At 38.9% G+C, this 23,642-nt stretch overlaps 1 protein-coding gene across 1 annotated transcript in view; it reads left to right on the forward strand.

Moving 5' to 3' along the window:
* Nucleotides 1–23,642, forward strand: part of LOC120231111 (growth-regulated protein homolog gamma-like) — a 112,074-nt gene that overhangs the window by 12,237 nt on the left and 76,195 nt on the right. The gene's annotated exons all lie outside the window — the stretch shown is intronic.

Genomic DNA, 23,642 nt, shown 5'->3' on the forward strand with positions numbered 1-23,642 from the left:
TAACACAGATCACCTTCTAGTTTAGTCTGTTTACATGTCTGTCTCCAAACAGGCTCTGAATTCCACAAGAGCAGGCACTCCATTTTCATTGTTTGAGTATTTACTGTCCAGCAAAGGCCTTGGCAGGTAATACATGTTCACCGATGACTGTCAAAAGAAAACACCTTCTTATTATTTAGGCTAGGTGTACCTCCAGGCCATATCGGCCCTTCAGTAATCACTGGTTCTTCAGCTAAATGCTGTTGTGGGTTGAATTGTGTCCCCTCACGGCCACTCCGCAATTTCACAGTTTAGAGTCCTAACCCGCAGTACCTCATTGGGAGGCAGGGTCTTTACAGAGGTAACCAAATTAAAGAGAGGTCAGGAGGTGGCCCTAATCCAGTATGACTGATGTCTCTATACAAAGCAGAAATTCGGAGGCAGACAATCACACAGGGAGAACACTGTGTGAAGATGAAGACAACTATCTCTAAGCCAAGGACAAAGGCCCTCAGAAAGAACTAACTTTGTGTGCACCATGATTTTGGGCTTCTGGCCTCCAGAACTCCAAGACAAAAAAAAAAAAATGGTTCTTGCTTAAGCCACCCAGTCTGTGGTTCTTGGTCATGACAGAGTGAGGAGAGTAATGCCGCTGTTTTGATACTGATTTGTTAATTCACAAAACAAAAACAAAAACAAAAACCCAACAATGTGGTCAGTGTGGCATAATAATGTAGGTCACTTATAAAACTGCCTAAGGAAAAAAGTGGGAGTTCATAGTTCGCTGTTACATATTTCAACTTCAAGCCCATTGAAACTGCTGCCTTCACATCACAAGTAAACTGTCGTTTGCTATTTCTGACTACATGTTATTGTAGTTTGAACTTCAGTTCCTTTGTAGGTTACTTACGCTATAAGTGCACTTAGAGCTTGGCAGATTCTATTATCACCTTGAGTGGGATTATGCAAATGGTCATAAAAGCCAAAAGCAAACACCATGCTGAGGAAAAGCATCTTAATTACTTACTTTGTAAAAACATGACCTTTAAAAAGTGTATAGACATTCTTACAACTCCACTGTGTAAGGCACTGTTAAATGACTGGCATTGAACTCTTCACGATTATGCAGTTTCCCTCCCCAGGAAATAATAGGTCAATTTCTCATTTCAACGAATTCATATCCTGCTCCCAAACCTCAGCTCCCACTCCTTCTCCTTACTGAAACAAAGCTTGAAAAAGCCAAAAGTTTCCTTATTGGCTTGTGACAAACACACTACTTAATAAGCTGCTTCTTTCACCCTTCAACGGAGAGGGAGTGAGCAGACAACAAAAAGTTCCCAGGGTTACAGAAAGTACATAAAAGAGGGATGCAGTGTTGATTCCACCATTCAGACAAGGATCAAACTCAAGCATGGAAATGGCTGCTGAGAGCTCACAAACCTTCCTCCTGTGGGCTGTCCTTGCACTGGGCATCTTGGGTAAAGTAGCTACAGATTTTGTATTTTCCTTCTATGCATTGCAAATATTTTGAAAACATTTGAGAGCTGATGAGATTGTTATTTAGCATTGGGCAAAACCTAGAAACTGTAAAATTAAAACCTAGGCAGAACACATATTTAGATGACGGGGTGTCAAAGAATTCCTTGTTGGATTAATTTAAAAAGTCTGTGTATCTTCTTGGAAATATTGAACTGGAAGGGCCTGTGCTGGCCTTACTCAAGATAACATCGGGCGCATTATTGCAAATAGGTTCAGGGGTGTTTATTTCAATGATGGTGGGCAGATAGGATTCACATAAAATTTTTATGTTGACCACTTTTCCTAGAGAGAAATCAAGTTGATTCATCACTAAATAAGTTATTTCATTTACCATGCATACTTCTAAACAATGAATTTTGGCCCAGTGTACTTATCCATTTCTCAAACATTGCAGATGCTTAATAAGTGTTTGTTGATCATAAAAATAGCAGATGATTAGATTTGTGTGCTTGTCTCTCTAGATTAGCCTACTAGTACTTATTCTGTATCCTGCTCCATGGATAAAAGATAAGCATAACAGCTCTCTTTGTTCTTACTCGGGATTTTGCCATTCTTTTCTTACACAGCCTATCACTGTGAGGGGCAAGAGTTGCGATGTCAGTGTATTCAGACACATCCTGATTTCATTTCTCCCAAATTCATTAAACGTGTCCAGTTGATACCTGAAGGTGCCCACTGCAGCAGGAAAGAAATCATGTAAGTAGTAAAGATGTGAGGAAGAATGGAGCCTCTAGGATTGGGCTTTTCAAAGCTGATATTTGCATTAAAACTGTGCTATATCGGGAGTACCAGAGACCAGGGCCCCAAGCATGATTCATGTATTGTGTGAGAAGATAATTGTCCAGTGATTATGCTCTCTGGAAGCATCATGTAACTTCTCCAAAAAAGTAAAAGACTCTCAAATGGGAACATGATTAGTGTGTGAAGTCTTTTGAGTGGTCTTTGAAGTCAATGAACGTGGGTAAGAAGCAAAGTTCCATGGTCCTCAGTAAGAATACACAGATAATTCCTGATTGTCTAGAGATATCTCTAATATACACTTGGGCAACATAGTGAGTTCTGTATGGCCTAGTGGCTCTCAAAGAAAGTGTGACAATCTTTCTGAAGCATCAGTCTACAAATATAGAGTTTAGAGACTGTAGAGAACACTTCTGCATTTTATTGAAACTTAAAAATTTTGAACTATATCATACCTAGGGTTTTAGTTCATTGCTAAGTAATAACTTATCACAACTTAGTGGCATAGAAAAACCCATTTATTATCTCAAAGTTCTTTAACTCAGTAAGCCAATGGATTGACCAATGGTTCTTTGCTTAGGGTATTGTAAGGCTTAAATTAAGATGTCAGCTAGATTGAAGTCTTGTCTGGAGGATCTGGGAGGAATCCACTCCCAAGATGATTTATGCTGTTGGCTGAATTCAGTTATTTGCAGTTGTAGGACTGAGGTATCCACATTCTTTATGGCCATTGGCTTATGGTCACTTGAAACTCCTAGAGGCTCCTCTAAGTTTCTTCCACATAGCCTCTTCCAAATCAGTGATTGAGAATCTGTTCCACACTCATCTGATCTCATGCTTCAATATCTCTCTTTTGCTACTAGCCAGAGACAACCATCTGCTTTTAGGGCCCATGTGGTTGCATGTGAATTCTCTCTTTCGATTACTTTAGTCATCTCATCAGTAACCTTAACTGCATCTGCCAAATCCCTTTGCCATGTAACATGACATAATTGTGGATGTGATATCTCATTGTGTTCCTGGAGAGCAGGGAGGAAAACTTCTCGAGTCTTCTTAGGATTCTATCTAACATGCATACTAAAGAGTATATAAATATACATACATGTATTTTAAAGATCAGTAATAAAACAAAATCTGTTCACTTGCCACCCAGGCCAAAATCTAGAATACAATTAGTATATAATTAGTACATCAGAAGACAGCACATGCAAAACACCTATTTGGTGTTTGGGCTGAATTGTGTCCTCTCTAAATTTATATATTGAATTCTTAACACCCAAAAGCTCAGAGTGTGACTGTATTTGGAGATAAGATCTTTAAAGAGGTAATTAAGGTTAAGTGAGGTCATAAGGCTGAGCCCTCATCCAATATGACTGATGTCCTTATAAGAAGGACAGACACCAGGAACCCATACATGCACGAAGAAAAGGCCTGTGAGGACAGAGCAAGAAGATGGCCATCTGCAAGCTCAGGTGAGAGGTCCCAGAAGAATCTAACCTGCCAATACCTTAATCTTGACCTTAAAGTCCCCATGCTGTGAGATAATAAGTTTCTGTTGTTTAAGCCACTCAGTCTGTGGTATATTGTTGCAACCCTAGCATATTAACACACCTTCCAAATCTAAGCTAAGAAACAACTACTATTTGTGCTGCTGTTTCTCGCTTTTTAAAAATCATTTTACTATTGGGGCGCCTGGGTGACTCAGTTGGTTAAGCATCTGACCTCGGCTCAGGTCATGATCTCATGGTTCGTGGGTTCGAGTCCTGCATCAGGCTCTGTGCTGACAGCTCTGAGCCTGGAGCCTGTTTTGGATTCTGTGTCTCCCTCTCTCTCTGCACCTCCCCTACTCATGCAATGTTTTTCTCTGTCTCAATAATAAATAAAAACATTAAAAAAATTTTTTTAAATCATTTCACTATCTATGTATGAAACTAAAACAATCACAATTTTGCCTGTATTGTGGATTGAATGTGTGTCCCCACTCCCACCCCCAAATTCACATGTTGAAATCCTAAGCCGCAGTGTTACGGTTATTAGGAGGTGGAAACTTTGGGAGGTGATTAGGTCATGTGGGTAGGGCCCTCGTCACTCATCAATGGGATTAGTGCCCTTAAGAAAGAGACTACGGAGAGCTTCCTAACCTTCCAACATGTGAGAACAGAGTAAGAATGTGGCATTCTATGAACCAAGAAACACGTTCCCACTAGACACCAAATCCATGGCACTTTGATCATGAACTTCCCAACCTCCAGAACTGTGAGAAATGATACTTGTTAAGCTACCCAGTCTGCGGTATGTTTTTTATATAAATAGCAGCCAAAATGGACTCAGCCTGCTTTTGAATGTCAGGACATCATGCCGAATATACTCTTCTTTGACTTGTTTCTATTAGTCAACATTTTATTCTGCAATACATGCATTCAGATATGTTTAGTTATAGTTTATTCAATTTAAATGACAGTATCCTGTCATATAAATCAACAAATACCAAATTTGTTTATCCAATTCATGGTTGGTGCACATTTGGGTTCTTCCCAGGCTTTTGCTATTATCCACATTTTCCATATATTGTTTATGTACAGGAGAGTTTCTCTAGGAATTACTTGCTGGGTTTAAGGTGTGCACACCTTTGACCTTACTAGGTTATGCCACAGTGTATTACAAAGTAACAGTACCAAAGAGCACTCCTTCCTACATAAAACCATTTGTTGTTTCACGTATTGGCCAATATCTGGTGTTGTTAACTGATGGGTATGTAACGGTACCTTTTGTTGTTCTTTTTTTTAAAAATTTTTTTTTTATGTTTTATTTATTTCTGAGAGAGACAGACAGCATGAGCAGGGGAGGGTCAGAGAGAGAGGGAGACACAGAATCTGAAACAGGTTCCAGGCTCTGAGCCAGCTGTCAGCACGAACTGTGAGATCATGACCTGAGCTGAAGTCGGACGCTCAACCAACTGAGCCACCCAGGCGCCCCACTTTTGTTGTTCTTTTCATTTGCATTTCTCTATTATTAATGATATTAAGTATTTGTTTTCATGTGTTTGTAAGCATTGTGTTCCCTTTTTCTGTGAAATTTCTATTCATTTCTTTGCTTCTTTTCCTACTTGGATACTATCTTTTCCCTATTGGCTCACAGATATTTTTTACATATTCTGGGTATTAATCTCTTGTCAGGATTATGGATAGTAAAGCTCATTTTCTGATTTGTGGCTCATATTTTCCTTCTTTCTACGGTGTCCTTTCAATTGATGTAAGTTTGTATTTTTTATGTACCGAGTTAAACAATATGCTATTTTTCTGGTTAGTGCCTTTAGTGTTTTGTTTCAAAAAACTTTCTGTCACAGACTTCACAGAAATATTCTTCTCTAAAACTTTTATAATTTTTTTCCTTTGTATATAAGGCTTAAACCCACCTAGAACTGATCTTATGTGATATGAGAGACCTGTCCAATTTGACTTTATTTCTCTACATGGTTCATCAATTGATGAACTCCAACACTACTTATTAAATATTGTCATTTCCCACTGATGCACAGTGCTACTTCTACCATAAGTTGAGTTCCCTTCAATTCTGAACTCTCTATTCTGTCCCATTAATCAATTTGTCTATACTTGTACACTATCTTTAACATTTTATGGTAATTCTTAACATCAAGAAAGGAAAATTCTTCCATTGTCTTCAGAGCACATTTTCCTAGATTTTTGCTCTTTCATAAATATTAGAAGCAGCTTCCAAATTTGCACTAATTAAATTATAATTTTGAGTGAATTTCTTTGAAATTATAGATTAATTTGTGAATTGTTGATGTCCTTATGATTCTCAGTTATTTCAAGAACATAGAAGAGCTCCCACTTTATCAAGGGCTTCTTTAAATGTCTTGAACCAAAGTTTTATAATTTTCTCCATAAAGGTCTTCCATTTCTTTTTATTGTTAGACAACACATTTCTAGCCATTTCATATTTTTTGATGGTTTTGGAAAGAATAACTTTATAAAATTTTGTTCTAGTTGTTATTAGCATTTAGACAACATTTTGTATTAATTTTGTAACCACCAACTCTTTGCTTGAGTAGGCAGGTTATCTGGCAATAATGGCAGTTTACTTTCTTCCTTTGGAACTTTGTGCCTTTTGCCTTTCTAGCTTTGTGGAAATGGCTATGGTAATAGCACATCCCCTTGTCTTGTTTCTGCTCTCAAAAAGAATACTTTCAAGGTTTTACTATTATGTATGATGTTTTGTGGCTATCTGTGTATTGGTAATTTGCTAAGGTATTATTATTACATTATCATCATTATCGTTTTTATGATCTGGCCCTCCATTCATGTAATGAACTTCAAAGAGGGAGATATTTGTGGTTCTGCAAAGTACAGTTGAAAACTATAGAAGCATGGTGTCCCAGTGGCTCAGACAGTTAGGTATCCGCTCCTGATTTGGGCTGGGATCATGATCTCATGGTTTTGTGAGTTCTGCCCTGCACTGGGCTCTGAGCTGACAGTGCAGAGCTTGCTTGGGATTCTCTCACTCCCTCTCTCTCTCTGCCCCTTTCACACTCATGCTGTCTCTCTTTCAAAATAAATAAATAAACTTAAAAAAGAACTATAGAAACAATTTAAACTACAGAATTAATTTAAACAAGCAATTTATATTCTCCTCTCCCTCAATAATAAATGAGGCGTTAATGAGGTCCTAAAAGTTAACACAATTAGCACAGGTATAATGGTAAAGAATATATCGTAAGTGGTTGATAACTGACATCCTGGAAGATATTACCATTATGTAGATTTTCCAGATTCTAACAATTGTGTAGCATAAGTCTCCTAAATGTTTGTTGCATAGTTGATATCTCAAAAACTTTAAGAAAAAATTTGATCTTTAGTTGATTTTTAAAATTTTATTATGTACACTGGTATGACTGAAAGTCATATTCCAATAATTAATTTAGTTTGAGAAATTTATATGTTCATTTTAAGTATAAAATGTTGCTAAAATTTTAATCAATAAATTTAAATCTATTATTATATTTTAATAATTGTAATATAATAATATATAATTAATAATATAATTATTAAATGATGTATACTTATTACTTAACCAAAATGCTCTTTTTTTTTCCAGAGTCACATTGGAAGATGGGAAATTAGTTTGTTTGGATCCTGAGGCTGAATGGGTGATGATTATTATCAAAAAGATTATCAACAGGTATCATTAATGCCAAGGATTCTCATATTCAAACTCCCTGTCTATTCTTTTAATTAAAGATATTTAGGAATATATACAGACTCTGTCATAGATTAGAATGAATCTATATCAGAGAAGCCAAAGTGTGGTCCCAAGACCAACAGAACTACCATCACCTGGCAACTTGCTAGAAATTCAAATTCTTAGGCCTCAGCTTAGACTTACTGGAATCAGCACTGGGGGTGGGGCTCAAACATCTGTGTTTTAACAAGCCCTCCAGGAGATTCGGATACATGACCAAGTTTGAGAACCATTGGTCCTTACCTTCTATTTAGTATGATATCCAAATTGACCTGGTCATGAATATCTCCACTGAATATAAAAATGATCTAATATTGCCCGAAACTATCTTACGCAAACAAGGTAGGCAGGCAACAGACACATTTGCTGAAAGAAGTTTTCAGGAAAATAAATTCCCCAACGAAAAAGAAATTACTTCCAGCACAACATTTCTAGAATCTAGACTCCAAATGGAATTTGCAAATTGGTGAATAGAGAAGACACGCTAAGGACAGACAACTGATAATGGGAGTGTATTTGGATTAACTTGTGGGAAAAAAAAAAGGTCAAGGTAGGATTTTTAAGCCATCATAGCATGTAAGAAGATAGAGATTATGACTCATACTAGAAAAACTAAATGTTGTGGGTTTCTTTAATTAAACAATGAAAAGGCGGTGCCTGGGCAGCTCACTCGGTTGAGTGTCTGACTCCTGATTTCAGCTCAGGTCATGATCCCAGAGGTATAGGATCAAGCCCATCATCAGGCTTCTCTCTGAGCGTGGAGCCTGCTTACGATTCTCTCTCTCCCTCTCCTTTTGTCCCTTTCCCCCACTTGCACACTCTCTCTCTAAAATAAAAAAAACTAATTAATTAAAAAAAGGAAAATAAATTAAGGGTATGTGGAGCTATGATTCACCGGGGGATCACCTTGGCAATTGAATAGTATAATGTGGTGGGAAGAGTTCAGGTTTGTGACTCATAGAGCTATGGTTTAGTGTTCCAGATCCATGGCTATAATTTATGTCATTTTGGATAACTCACTTAACGTCAAGATTACATGCTTTCATTTATTCTTACTTTACTCTCTCATGGGATAATACATGTAAAGTGCTTAATTATGGCTGCTATTAGTTTTCAACTTTCCAAATACATGGGCTTATTCCTTTATTCTTCTGGGATTTTTCTTGTTTTCTTACCAGGGGCCACACATGGGTAATCTTGTGTATCTGTCTAGTTAGTTACATGTCACTCTGCTTGTATTGCAGTGCTCCTAACTGATGGTCACACAAGGAGCATCAGTCATATCCTATGGGCATCAGAAGCCTTTGGTATCATCGTGAGCTTGGACATCCTCCAAAGTTTTCTTTGAAAGAAGCACTGATGGGGCGCCTGGGTGGTTCAGTCTGTTGAGCATCCCACTTCAGTTCAAGTCATGATCTCTCCGTCCATGAGTTCAAGCCCCGCATTGGGCTCTGTGCTGACAGCTCAGAGCCTGGAGCCTGCTTTGGATTCTGTTTCTCCCTCTCTGCCCCTCTCCTACTTGTACTCTGTCTCTCTCTCAAAAATAAACATTAAATTTTTTTTAAAGTAGCACTGAGTTATGCTAATTTATGACTAAAATGAACTTCCTTCTTTCCTTGTTCTGACAACCTAAACATTATTTTCAGGAGGTGACTGGCTACTTGTGAGGGAACAATGGAAGGAATGGTAATGAAATTTCCATTATGTTGGAAAAATAATCTCTCAAACTCATATAGTAGGTGAAAGGTTTCCCAGTTAGGCTCTTTATATCTTAGCAGATCCACCTCTTCCATGCTGTGTCTTACAAGTTAACTTCCCAATGGACTCTGGCATTTGATCACTTCTTTTCACTTGACCCCATCCTTTGATATTATTCTTAATGACATCAGCATGTTTCTTGGTTAACTTATCAACGTGCTGGTCTTTTGATTGCTTGAACTATTGAGTTCCAAAGGCTTTAACTTGCTCCTCATTTTAGTCACCCACAACCTTGGATCTCAGTATAAAGTAAGGTTGTTTATCCACATTCTTCAAAACCGCAATACTCTTTTAGAGGAATTTTTTGTTCATTATAAGATCTATGCATTTAATAAGAAGAAAATGAGGTTCATACAGCTATATAATAGAGTGGTCTTAAATTTTAAGAATTTACTCTTAAATAAAGCAAACCTGATAGATAACATCAGCCAAGAGTAGAAGCAGCCCACTCTAGGAAACTGTAAAGACGTCAGGTTGGAAGGGGAAAGCGAGAAAATTTAAGATCATCGAGACCCAGGGAAGATTATGAAGATGATGCCTCAGAGAGATGAAATGGAAAATACAGTACTAAAGCTGGGTTCTAATCATTTAACTTTTCCTGGGCAGAATTTCTGCACATACAACACCATATTTAGAGAATAAACATCTTTTTTTTCCCTACCATTTCTGAAGATAAAATTGTGTTAACAGATGACTGCTGTCCTCAGTTGGGGCTGCTAACAAATTACCATAAACTGGATGACTTAAACAACAAACGCTTATTTCTCATAGTTCTGGGAGCCAGGAGTCCAAGGTCAGGGTGCCAGCATGGTCAATTACTTGAGAAGATCCTCTTTCTGGCTTACAAATAACCATTTCCTTGTTGTATCTTCACATGGAGGAAAAAGTGAGCTGGCTCTATGACCATTTTTCTTTTTAATAAGGGCACTAATACCATATACTAACACCATACATAAGGGTCCAAGGGTTCTACTCTCATGACCCAGTTGGTTTCCAAACACCCCACATCCCAACACCATCACATCGAGATTAGGATTTTGACACATTCAGTCCATAGAGGAAAGGAATTCAGTCCATAGACACTGGAGTCCTCAAGACTTTCTCTTGTCATCTGTTATGTTGCTGTCCTCTTTCTGCTGGCCTGGGGTTTCTCTCTTTTCTCTGATTTTTTGGGGTCTCTATGACAAGTCATCCACAAAAAATAACTTACTTTCCCTAAGATTCAATTTTCAGTTCCTAAAAGAGAAGATCTTATTGGCTATATTGATTCAGGTGTCCACACAGGTTCAATAAACTGTGACCAAGGGACAGTGGTTACATGGTGCAAACATGGCCATCTGGGACTTACCACTGTAGAAAGAAGGAACAGTTCTCAGAGAAGTGAGAATTTTTATGAATTAAATCCTTCAAAGGATTTGATCACTCCATGTGTGTCTTCATGTGTGAGAGGGAAAAACAGACAACTGAGAAAACACATTTCCTCAGGAGAGACTATTGTGCCTTCAAGAAGTGATATGCATGCATTGGAAGAGCCCCAGGCAAAAGGTTCAAGGTCTGCAATTCTGAGCAAGTATCTTAACTTTTCTACACCCTGTTGTAAATGTGAAAACAAGGCAAACAAAACAAAAACAAAGTCTCTTCATTCCTCCCAGGATCCTTTAGAGGAGATACTAAAATAAAATTGCTTTGAAAGTAAGTGTGAAAAATCATGAAGTATTATATACTAACAGGTAGCTCTCTATTTGGGCTTGATGCAAGAACTATCTCAGAACCACAAAGACAAGAGTGGGTATTTTAGAATATAAAATTCCAAGTTTCAAGAGAAAAGCATCTAATCGGCACAGTTAATGTCACATATCCACTCAGGGTCTAGCACCCTAGGACAGGAGAGTAGAAACACACCACAGAGACATGGCCAGGAGCCGCCCAGGTTGAGGCAGGCCATTTCAGGAGCAGCTGGTAGACATCTCAGTGGGCTTAAGCAATTGATTAGATTCACCTAGAGAGACCATTATTTTAGATGAATCTAAGATTCACTAGAGAGATGCAAATACAGAATATACAAAAAGAAGAAGACTGAGACTTCAAGAACCATATTGAGAATATTGAACTTATTTCTGAAAGGAATTCCAGACAATAGGGTGGAGGAGAATAGATGAAAAGTAGTATTTGAAACAATGATGACTAAAAATTTCGTAGACAGATGAAATTTTCATATCTAGAAGCCTAACAAATTCTAAGCATGATAGAAACATACAATTCACACCTAACTAGATTGTAATGAACCTTCAAGATCCAAAATACAAAGACAAGACCTTAGAATGAATAAGCATGACCTATACCGTGGAGCAAGCATTCCCAGAAGGAGGGCTCAAAGAAAGGTCACACCTGCCGTAGGTCTCTGGAATACATACCTGGTTTTCTAAAAATGGAATTGCTGTGGGGGAGCCTGGGTGGCTCAGTCCATGCTCGGTTTTGGCTCAGGTCATGATCTCACAATTTTTGTGGATTTGAGCCCCCTCCCTCTCTCTGTCTCTCCTCCACTCACTGTGTCTCTGTCTCCCTCAAAATAAACTTAAAAAAAAATAAAATGGAATTGCTGTGGGTGAATTAGTTGTAAAAAAATATCAAACTATTGTGGCTTTTTATGCACATTTATGATGAAGAATCAAGGTCAACAAATTTGGCATAATAATTTACTTATGCCTAAATGTGAGTTTCTAAAGGATACAGTGAACCACTAAGAAGAAACCAGGGTTGGTGATTCATTTGTTTATTTGACTAATTTTACTTGAAATCTTTTACTTCCTTATGTTTGTGGTTTGAAACTGTCTCACACATTTTACATCTTTTTCACTATGATTTTTTTCTCTTTAGGTTCAAAGAGCTTTTCAAAATGTAACCTGCTTGGATGTATTGAGAAAAGTGTACCTTCATTACTCCTCTACCCCCCAACCACCCTGCCCCAGCCAACTTAATGTGTTAGTCTGGGGAAGTGGTGAAAATTAGTAGTTAAAACAGGATTTGAGGCATTTACAGATTAAGTGATTTCAGGCAAAAAGCGTTTCTGAACTTCAGTGTCTTCTATAAAATGTCAACACTAATATTTATTTTAGAAAGCAAATGAAAAGAACTAAAGAGGTGAATGCCTTTCATCTCTTTATGCGCTATGAGCCACATTACATTGCTCATAGTTGTTGTGAAGGTACTCTCCATTTCTTGGCTTAAAGCTCATATTCATACTGTTGCTTCCACTTAAATTGGTTCCCCTTGCCCTGCCGCCTTATCCTGAACCTGACTTAGCATATAAAGGAACTAAGATTTGAGGAATGATCTTAGTTTGTATGTCACCTCCTCCAGGGGGCCTTCCCCAACCCCTCAAGTCTGGGTTATTTGTTCCTCAAGTATATACACTGTCAAAATAACAATCGCTTCACATTTGATCGCATCTCACAGAGGAAGCTTTTAAATCAACACAAACAACTGACTTGCCAGATATTATAAAACCAGATAGTAGCAGAGCCAAGGCATGAAGCCAGGAATCCTGATTTTTATCCTCCATTACTCCATTATCTCCATTACTTCCGCTTTAGTTAACAGAACCAGCTCCACCCTGGTTACACCCAGCCTGTGGGATGCTGAGACATAAAATCTCCAGAAAGAGACCCTCTGTGTGTTGCTGGGTGAGGTGCATTTCTTCCCCATGACACGGTAGTTCATCAGGCTGTTTAAGACATCCTGACTGCTACTCCTTGCCAGCAGTATCAATCTTCCCTACTAGGTCGTCACATGCTATAATCTTGGTCTGGACTGCTGCCTGTGTCTGCAGTTTCTTCTTGGTGCCAATAAAAATATGATATTTTAATTTAGCCAAACCTCTTTCCAGAACTCATCATCCACACAGGGTTTTTTCTCTTCTCTTGAGATTCAATTATTGTCACTGCTGAAAAGAATTGTCCCCTTACCTTGCACCCTCATCCTGAAACACACAATTACTCATGACCATGCCCTATCTCATGGGCCAGAGAGCTCAGGTGAAGGAGAGGCATTTGTTATTTTCCCCAGCGTCACTGTTCCTCTGGTTTTCTATTTTATTACACTACAGTTCATCCAGCTGCCTAAGTGAGGGATTTAGGTGTCATCATAGACTGACCTTCTCCTGACACACATCCAGCCCGGCTCTAGGTCCTGCCTCATCTCCACCCTTTCTCACCCTCGCCCAGCCTTCCTTTCTCTTCCCTCTGCCACTGTCTTAGTTCTGGCCTTTTCAAACTTTCAACCATTTCCCTGAAATACCTCCTAAGTAGTATCCATGACTCCAGTCTGCTCCTGTTCAAATACGTCTTATTCACTGCAAAGTGATTGTTCTAAAACACAGGTATCAGTAGATCAGATGAATCTCTCATCTACAAGGTAGGCCGATAATTAAGAATGACATTAATCAGATCCTTTCTGAAAACTATCCATTGTTCTTAAGATTTGCTTTAAAATATATTGGATGGACCCAGTTCTGACCCATTTTTCTTAGCATCATTCAAATGTTGACACCCCTGGGGTCATCTGATCAAAAGAGGGGCCCACATTCCTACTGTCACTGCATTTTATTTAATTTGCTATTTCTGAGCCCAAACTTACATCAGCAAACAGATACATGTTTGCAGATACATGTTAAAAGAAAACATGTACATGGTAAAATTTTAAACAGTTTAAAGGGGGCACCTAGGTGGCTTAGTCAGTTAAGTGTCTGACTCTTGGTTTCAGCTCAGGTCATGATCTCAAGGTTCATGGGACTGAGCGCTGCATCAGACTCCACACTCCAGTGGAGATTCTCCCTCTGCCCCTCCCCAGCTCGCACACATGTTCTCTCTCTCTCTCTCTCTCACTCTTAGAATAAATATATAAACTTAAAAACAAGAAATACTGATTTAGTGACATTTATGTATTCATTTTTTGTGTATGTGAGTTTTGCAAGTATATCTATGGCATAAGTTTATAGAACAGGAACTTCTGGAGGTGCCTGGGTGGCTCAGTCAGTTAAGTGTCTGACTTTAGCTCAGGTCATGATCTCATGGTTGGTCAGTCTGAGCCCCATGTCAGGCTCTGTGCTGACAGCTCAGCATCTGACTCTTAATTTCAGCTCAGGTCATGGTCTCATGGTTTGTGGGTTTGAGCCCCAAGGCAGTTTCCAAACTGATAGCACAGAGCCTGTTTGGGATTCTTTCTCCCTCTCTCTGCCTCTCCCCTTCTTGCATGTGCTTTCTCTCTCTAAAATAAATAAAGATGAAAAAAATTAATGCAGAAGGAGTACAATGAGTAGGGAAGGAGAAAAAAGAATTTCAAAGTATAGAAAAAGAACAGATCCTGATGACCACATCTATGTGTCAATGACTCCCAGACTTAGAACTCCACCCGTGAACCCTCTCTTGAACTCCAGACTTGTGCATCACGTGGTGCTAATGAATAGCTCCACTTCAGTATCTAACAAGCGTCCTGAAATTAATATATCCAAAATGGAACTCTTGGTCACCCCCTAAAATCTGGTCTACCTGCAAGTCTCCATTATTCAATTTTAGCCTTTCAATTGTCCATGCCAAAAACCTTGGGGTTTTTCTTGGCTTCTTTTTCCCCACACATTATGTATTATTTTTGTCAGAAAACCCTGTAGAATCTATCTGTAAAATATATCTAGAATCTGACCACTTTCCACCATCTCAGCTATCACTTACCTGGTTTGAGCTCGCCTTATCTCTCACCTGGGGATGCCATAATCAGATTCATTTTTGCTTCTGTGCCTACTACCCCCACCCCCACAGTTTATTTCAAAATGATAGCCATAGTGTTGTTTTTAAAACATAGATCAGATAATGACATTCTTTTACTCAAAACTTTTTGATAACTTCCAATCTCACTCACAGAAAAGCCCAAGTTCTTATAATAACCAATAAAGGCTTATGTCTATCCTTCTCCCAAGGGTCTCCCCTGGAAATAATACATTCCCATCAGAGGAGACAAGCCATAAAAAGCAGGCATATGTATGAATTGCTCATGGGTCATTAAGCAAATCCATGTGCCTGCAGTGGAGAGTGTTCGGACCTTGGCCAGAGTGTGCAGACTTTTAACTAGGAGTGCTCTGGTCTGCCTGTTAAAAGAGAACCTATGCTACTTCCACAATAGCTGAGGCTTTGCAGAATTCTATGGTCAGTAGACTTGGAGCACATGAGGCATTTGTGCTGGTCTTCTGGGGGAGGGGCTCTCTGCTGCTCTGGTTCTTAGGCAGATTTGCCCTAGTAAAGCAGCACCTGCAGGGGGTGAGGCTTAGTGTAGTAAGTGGTTTAGGCAAGAGGAACCTAGCAGGAGGTGAGGTCCTATTGTTAGTGAGGGTACTATTGGTTGAATGTTTGTTACCTCTGATTGTTTCATCTGCCTGGAAAATATGATTTCCAGATATCTCTGTTTGTAAGTCTCTCACCTCTTCAAGTTTTTGTTCAAATGTCAGTTTCTCAAGTAAGTCTACTCCAATCAGCTTATTTATAATTGCTACCTGCCCTCACCAGTACCCTGGGGTCCCCTTATCAAACCTTCTAAGACACTTTAGAAGGAGCTGTTCATATAGTGGGAACTCAGACAGACAGGGCAGGGGTGACGAGAGCTTGGTCAGAGTGGCTTCAATTGTCCAGGAGAATCAAGGGACAGGCTGGATGAGTGGAATCCAGAGAAGAGGTCATACAGGAGCTGAGATTTGAAAGGTAAGTGGGGACTTGATGAAGTAGGCATTTAGTAGTGAGTGGGCTTTGAAAGGTAAATAAGACTTAGCCTCCCAAAATGATTACAATAGTGGAATCTCAAGCATGACAATAGAGTAATGAGGAAGAAATTTAAGGGCAGGTGGATAATTAAGGGGAAGAAGTAAGGAAAAAGTTAATCTTACTCTATTTGGGCAGATGGGATTCTGGCTTGCTAGGGGACTGTATTTCAATGAGGGTTTGTACCCAGCTTGTTAGTTTAAATAATAGGATGTTACCCCATTTGACTTCATTATTGCTACCTTCTCTCCTGTATGTGGGAATTGTCTTAAGAAATATATCCCCAAATATCTATATTTTAACAACTTTGAACAGGTTTTTACGCTCAGACATCCAATCTTCCTGACGGATAAATGACGTGATACACTGTTTAATCCAGCTGAGATCTAGAAAGTGACTGTCTTGCTTCACATTTGAGAGATAAGTACTATCTATTCAAACCATGGTCACCCCAAGGCAAGGCAAGTTTCCTCTCTGACCGCATTTCTTCTCCATCCCTTAACTTACACTCAAAATTGGTGACTGTCGACACTCTAGGCGATTATTTCCTGTATTTAGGGATTCTGTTTTCATATGTATATGTGCAATGTCATCATGTTTCTAGGGAAAGTACCCCTTCCATCTATTCAGTAGCTAACAAGGTGTTCTCATCAAGGCCGAGCTGGATTTTAAAGTCTTTGAGGCTATTTGTATAGCTGGTAAGCTGACAACTTTCACCTTGTATTAAGTGACTATGGATATCATTTTTGGGTGGCAGAAGGGGGCAGCCTAGAAGCAGAGAGAAGTAAGGAAGACAGAGAATAAAGCCAGCAAGGAAGAATTGATGTCCTCTTTCTTTTGCTTGTGAAGTTGTTTGGGACCTCAGTAGGGAACAGGTGACGGGGCCAGAAATCACACACCTGGCAAAACTCAGTGCAAGAAGAGCTTAATGAATTTCTCTATCAGGTTAAAAAAAAAAAAAAAAGAAAAGAAAAGGTTATATGCACTTGTATTGACATGATTCATTGGAGAATGATAATTTTGTTGTATGACAAATTTTGTTGTAACGAATTTGACAAAATGGCACAAAAAATAGTTATGTTCAAAGATTAAGAACAAAGACTTGGTTCAGGGTTGGCCTATTATGAATTATCACCTCTGAGGGTTTGCTTTTTTCATTGTCCTTTGAAAGAATTTCTAAGAAAATTATATAAACCAGTTTTTAACAAAAAAGTCATCTCAGAAATGGAGAGGGCGTGGTATGGTGAGGACAGTGAATGTGGCGGAGAACTATACTGCTTGTATGCAAAGTGGGAAAAAGCTGATATACCTGATTTTTATGTATATAAAATATATCCCATACTGGTGGGATGTATTCCCAAAGCATTCATAGAAAACTAGACAGGTTCATGGAGAAATGGAACAGGTGAGTTTCTTCTCTAAAACTCCAATATGAGATTGTTTAATGAAACCAAGAACTCATTCTTTAAATAAATAAACAAAATTGATAAACCCTTTAACTAGACTCTTCACGAAGAAAAAAGAGGGGTGCCTGGGTGGCTCAGTTGGTTAAGTGTCAGACTTTGGCATAGGTCATGATCTCGTGGCTCATGGGTTTGAGCCCCATGTTGGGCTCTGCTGACAGCTCAGAGCCTAGAGCCTGCTTCAGGTTCTGTGTCTCCCTCTCTCTCTCTGCCCCTCCTCTGCTTGAATTTTGTCTCTCTCAAAAATAAATAAACATTAAAAAATTTTTTAAAATCAAAGAGGGAGAAGCCAAATAAATAAAATCAGAAATGAAAGAAGAGAAGGAACAAGACCATTTTATTTATATGTAGTACAGCAAAGGCCATAAAAGCAGCCACTGTAAAAAAGTCTTTCACAGTTAGACTGATGCAAAGGCAAGTGCAATGAAGAATGAAGTGGGCACAGCACCAGAATATATTTTGGTGACTCACAATTCTGCAAAACAAAAAGAAAGAAAGAAAAAGGAAAAATAAAGCTATCACAAGAATTAGCCCAACACACTGGCAGCCCATGCTTTGTATGATTCTGGTTTCAGTAAGTACTAATTTCTTAAATGGCCATTTTTGTGGCCCTACACCTCTGTGTAAACTGAGGACAGAATGACCTATATCAGACAGAGAAAATATCATAGTAACATTTAATGAATGTTCCTCTACACAAGACAGAGAGAGGGAGAATAACCCATTGATACTTAAGAAGGAAACTCTAAACTTAAAATAACAACAATAACATTAATGGCAACAGAGAATACTTACTGAGCACTTACTATACACCAGGTACCTTAAAACACTTTTTTGCTTTAAGGTCTTTCATTTCCATAACAATTTTATAGTGAAAGCACTGTTATTATCCTCCCAAGCAGATACAATGGGACGGAGAGATTTAATAATCTTGCTATGTAGAATGAACGAAGAGCTGTTTTATTTCAGTTTAACCAGTTTCCAAGCCAGATTCTAGAAAATGGAGAGTAAGGAGAATCTTTCATGGTCTTGGACCAAACCAGTTTTAGGCCTATTAGTGAATGAAACTTTCTTCCCAGGTGACCTGAGAGCCTGGCATACTGGCATTCATTCACTCATTCACTTAATAATTCAACATATATGTGTTGAATGCCTCCATTTCCTGGCTTATTTCCAGAAACTGAGGATACAGTAAAGTTCTGTCCTCATGGAGTGCCTATCATAGTGTGGGACACAAGACAGTAACAAATAAACAAATATACCACATGATGCCAGGTTGCATTACTATGTGTTCTGATATTTATATCAGAAAAATTAAATAGAGCAAGGAAGAAAAATAAATGGGCAAGAGAATTGCTGGGATATTCCAGAAAGAATGTTCTGAGGAGAGGACATTTGAATAGAACACCAAATAAAATGTGAGAGCAAATCATGTGAATATCTGGCAGAAGAACATTCCTGACAGATGGAAGAGCAAAGCAAAGCTCCTGAAATAAAACTGTGAATGGCTCATTCTAAAGGAATAAGCGGGGTGGGAAGGATGACATAGTAGAATAAATGAAAGGGAGGGTCTCAAATATGAAGCTGAAGAAGGAGACAGGGACTGTGATAAAGGACTTTGCAGCCATGGACTAGATTTTAGATTTTATTTTTGGTGTAATGAAAAGCCATTGAAGGACTAAGAGCAAAAGTGAAATGTTTGGTTCATTTTAAAATATCACCCTGGTTGGGACACCTGGGTGGCGAAGTCGGGTAAGCATCCGACTTAAGATCAGGTCATGATCTCAGGGTCCGTGGATCTGAGCCCCACGTCAGGCTCTGTGCTGACAGCTTGGAGCCTGGAGCCTGGAGCCTGCTTCTGATTCTGTGTCTCCCTCACTCTCTGCCCCTCCCCTGCTCTGTCTCTCTGTGTCTCTCAAAAATAAATAAACATTAAAAAAATTTAAAATATCACCCTGGCTACAGTGTAGAGAATGGACGGTGAGGACGTGGCACAAGAGAGAAGGCTATCGCATGAATGCACCAGATAAGAGATGCTTTACAAGAACTCAAATTATTGAAGGAAAATGTCTGTGTGCTTTGAGAAAAATTGATTTTTTAATTATAAATTCTCAAAAGACATTGATCCATGATTAGTGTATTTTGAACATAGAAATTCTTTGAAGGAACTCACTACTCAATACTTACTACTATTAGAATGAGAGAAACTATTTTATGGCAAGAAAGCCATGTAATAACAGGTAAAATATTGAACTGGATATTCTTGATGTAAATATTCACCTAGTATCTTAATTTGAGAAAATCACAAATGTAGGCAGATTCCTTGTCATTAAAGATACCAGTTTAAAAATGTGGTAATAGCTACAAGTGTCAATTTATACTATCATCAACACACACACACACACACACACACACTTACACAATGTCAGTGTCTGCATGGATGTGGTCATACCCTTAGTGGCAGCAAAGTGTATTGAACACGATGTATGTCCATATGCTGTTCATTGCCTTTCTCCAAGTTGACTTGTATTCCAAATCTCTATCAGCCTGGGACCACCTTAAATCTTAAAGTCTGAAGTTTAATATTACCTGGAATTAGCCATTCAATGTGAAATATGGGTGAGGGCTGGTTTACACTTGGTTCTTCTTTATCCTGCTCGTGCAGTCTCCTGGATTATGAACTTATTGAAGGCAGTCTTCTCCTAGACTGGCCCTTGTATGTGGGTCATCAAAATTAAAGTGCAGATTTAGGGGAATTAGCAAATTGCCTTAGGGACAAAGAGGCTTTTATACTCCATTTATTTTTTTGAGTTCCTGACTTCTTCAAATCTTGATCTAATAATTCTTTATTTCTTTGGCTATTCAACTTTTAAAAGAGTCTTTAAAAATATTTTATCTACCATTTTGTTTGGTTTCCATGAGAGTGTCTCCAAATACCCTAGACTGACATTATAGAAAAGCAGAAGTCTCCATGAGAAATTCTCTCATAGGTATGTGATTTCTCCCTTCAAAGCTGCACGTCACCTCTCTGATTCTATTAGTGAAGAGCGCATTCAGTGGTTCCTTTTTTATGTCACGTTAGATTCTCAATGGCAGGTGGCATATTCTAGCTCACACTTTGTATGAAGGAGACACTTAAGATGTATTTAATTGAAAAAATTTCAAAGTATTCCTTGAGAAATCAACTATGAAATAATCGCTTCAGTTATTTCCCACATTTCTTGATTGCAAAATGTAGTAGTCTTGAGCAATAAGAAAAGTTCCCTAGCCTTTTCCCTCGCATTCCACTTGAGTTGACATAAAGCGTCGTCAGCCCCAGTTTATTCTTCTAACAAGGCCCAGCTGCTGGAGCATTCAATCGCTATTAGTTCAACTTGTGATATTAAACATGTCATCAGTCCACTTCACAGAACTCAATGAGAGGCTTTGCTTCACAAAAGAAGGAATTTGGCTCCCCGAGAGCATAATTCTGTGCAGATGTGGTCAAGCAAGACTGAATGCCAACTTGCATGACCGTATGTGAGGTGTTGTGGGGAAGGGAGGAAATCATTTGCATAAAACATGAAACACACGTTGCCTTACTAGCCTGTATATTTCAGGGGGAAAGTGTAGTGGGCCAAAAAGTATTCTGAAGTTTGAAGTCACACAACCCAGGTGACAAATTTTAGGCTCCTCATTTATTAGATACTTACTGATTCTAAGACCCTATAGATTGCAAGTCATCATTCTTTTGCATACCATTTAGAAAGAGAAATACCAGTTAAATAATCTATGCTCCCCATTAGTGGTAAGCATATCATGACTTCAGAGATGTTAAAGTATGATCAAATAAGATTCTCAGAATCATTGAAATATAGTATGTATCTTAATATCTTTAAAGCTTTATTTCTCCGTTCAGTAAACGAATGGGTATAGACATACTTTCTTCATAAATTTTAGTTTCCTTGTCATTCTTCCTTTATCAGTCTCAATAGTAACCCAGAAGAGTCAAAATCTATAGAAACTAGGGCACCTGGGTGGCTCAGTCAATTGAGTGTCAGACTGCAGTTCAGATCATGATCTGGTGGTTTGTGAGTTCAAGCCCCACACGGACTCGCTGCTGACTGCACAGAGCTCTCTTTGGTTCCTTTATCCCCCTTTCTTTCTGCTGCTGCCCCACTTGCACTGTCTCAAAAATAAATTTAAAAATATTTTTAAAATCTACAGCAACAAAATGAACTGTAACATGAAGATACAGGATCTGGCAGCAAGCCTATCCACCAACAAGGGATAGTGAGGTTTGTGCAAGTTGAGCAGCGTGTACATCTCAGAAAAAGCTGTTTTACCTATAAACTTGCTTCTACTCCTTCATGACGTATCTACCTATGGAAAAGAGGTGTATGGAAAAGTTAATTTAATTGGTCGCTCTTCTTCTGAGAGGAAGATTACGATTATTTAGACGGACGACTTTGTAATAAATCAAGTGGATTTGCGTAACATAACATCTTTTTCTTATCTTTCCCATGTCAGCCACCTGCCCACCTAAAGCAAGTGATCTGCTCTGTTTTCCATTGTGTGTGAAACCAGCTTACCCCATATGGGATGTCTGAGAATTTCTAATTCAGCTTGTGACTAAGTAGATAAGTCTGACTAATTCCGGCAATCAGTATTAAGGAGTGCACCTATCCATAGATACAAACTGCAACCTTTAATATCAGCTTTATTAGTAGGAAGGTTGGTATTTTGGTCTTTGATCTAACTTATTTTTTTGTATCTTAATTGGATCAAGACTCAGAATTGTAAGGAGCACTATTAGTAGGTTCCCTAAAAGAACAACTAGCATACCTGACCTTGGCCCTGATGAGCAGGCAGACCTCTGTATTGGAACACAAAAACTATTGGGGCTCCTGGGTGGCTTGGTGGGTTAAGCGTCTGACTTTGGCTCAGGTCATGATCTCATGGTTCATGGGTTTGAGCCCTGTGTTAGGCTCTGTGCTGACAGTTCAGAGCCTGGAGCCTGCTTCAGATTCTGTGTCTCCCTCTGTCTCTGCCCTTCCCCTGCGTGCACTCTCTCTCTCTCAAAAATAAATAAATATTTAGGGGCACCTGGGTGGCTCAGTCAGGTAAGCGTCCGACTTCAGCTCAGATCATGCTCTCATGGTTTGTGGGTTCAAGCCTTGCATCGGGCTCTGTGCTGACAGCCAGCTCAAAGCCTGGAGCCTATTTCAGATTCTATGTCTCCCTCTCTTTCTGACCCTCCCCTGCTCACACTGTCTGTCTCTCTCTCTCTCAGAAATAAATAAAAACATTTTAAAAAATTAAATAAATAAACATTTAAACTTCTTTTTTTTTAAAGTACACAAAAACTATGATAAAGGTTGCCCCATCAAGCTGCCACTGAGGGATGAACTCCTCGTGTAAACACCCTTCTTCATCCTGTGAGACACAATCATGATTAGAACCCCAGCCTACATCTGATCATGCTTTTTCTTATCTGACAAGAAAGACCCTTCCTTTCCTCTCCCCTTTCTCTGGCTTCTCTTAGCTTCCTCCCTTCAACAATGGTGTATAAAGCTTTATCTCTGATCCACGATGGACTTGGCTGACCTCCCTTTACCATTAGCCAGCAGAGAAGCAGCCCAGGCACTGATCCAAACCAACCAAAGTGCAGGCAGCTGCACTCTATTGGAATGACAGTTGCGTTACCTAAAAGCCCAGCAAAAACCACATATTGACTCATCGTGAGCCATAATATTAGGAGAATAAGAACCTTTATCAGTAAAACCACAACCTACTTTGCTTGGCCACATTCTCAGAGACCAACAAACTGAGAACAAAAGCAGCTGTGGAGGGGATACGAAGAAGAGGGATGTGAGAACAGCCAGAACATTGGACTGGAGGAATCTTAGCCAGCTGGATACTCGTTTTATTTCCTTGGATACATTTTGTATCAAAACAAATAAATTATATTTGTTGCCAGAAAAATTCAGCCAGAATACTTAGTTTTGTTTTCTGTATGAAGAGAAAACATAGACTTTTGTTTTACTTATTATTATTTGTAGTTATTTTATTTGGTTGTGCCCTGCCTCACATCCTCTGGGCCCACTCTGTACCCTGACAT

The sequence above is a fragment of the Hyaena hyaena genome, unplaced genomic scaffold (genome assembly GCF_003009895.1).
Source record: "Hyaena hyaena isolate Hyena2069 unplaced genomic scaffold, ASM300989v1 scaffold_54, whole genome shotgun sequence".
NCBI lineage: Eukaryota > Metazoa > Chordata > Mammalia > Carnivora > Hyaenidae > Hyaena > Hyaena hyaena.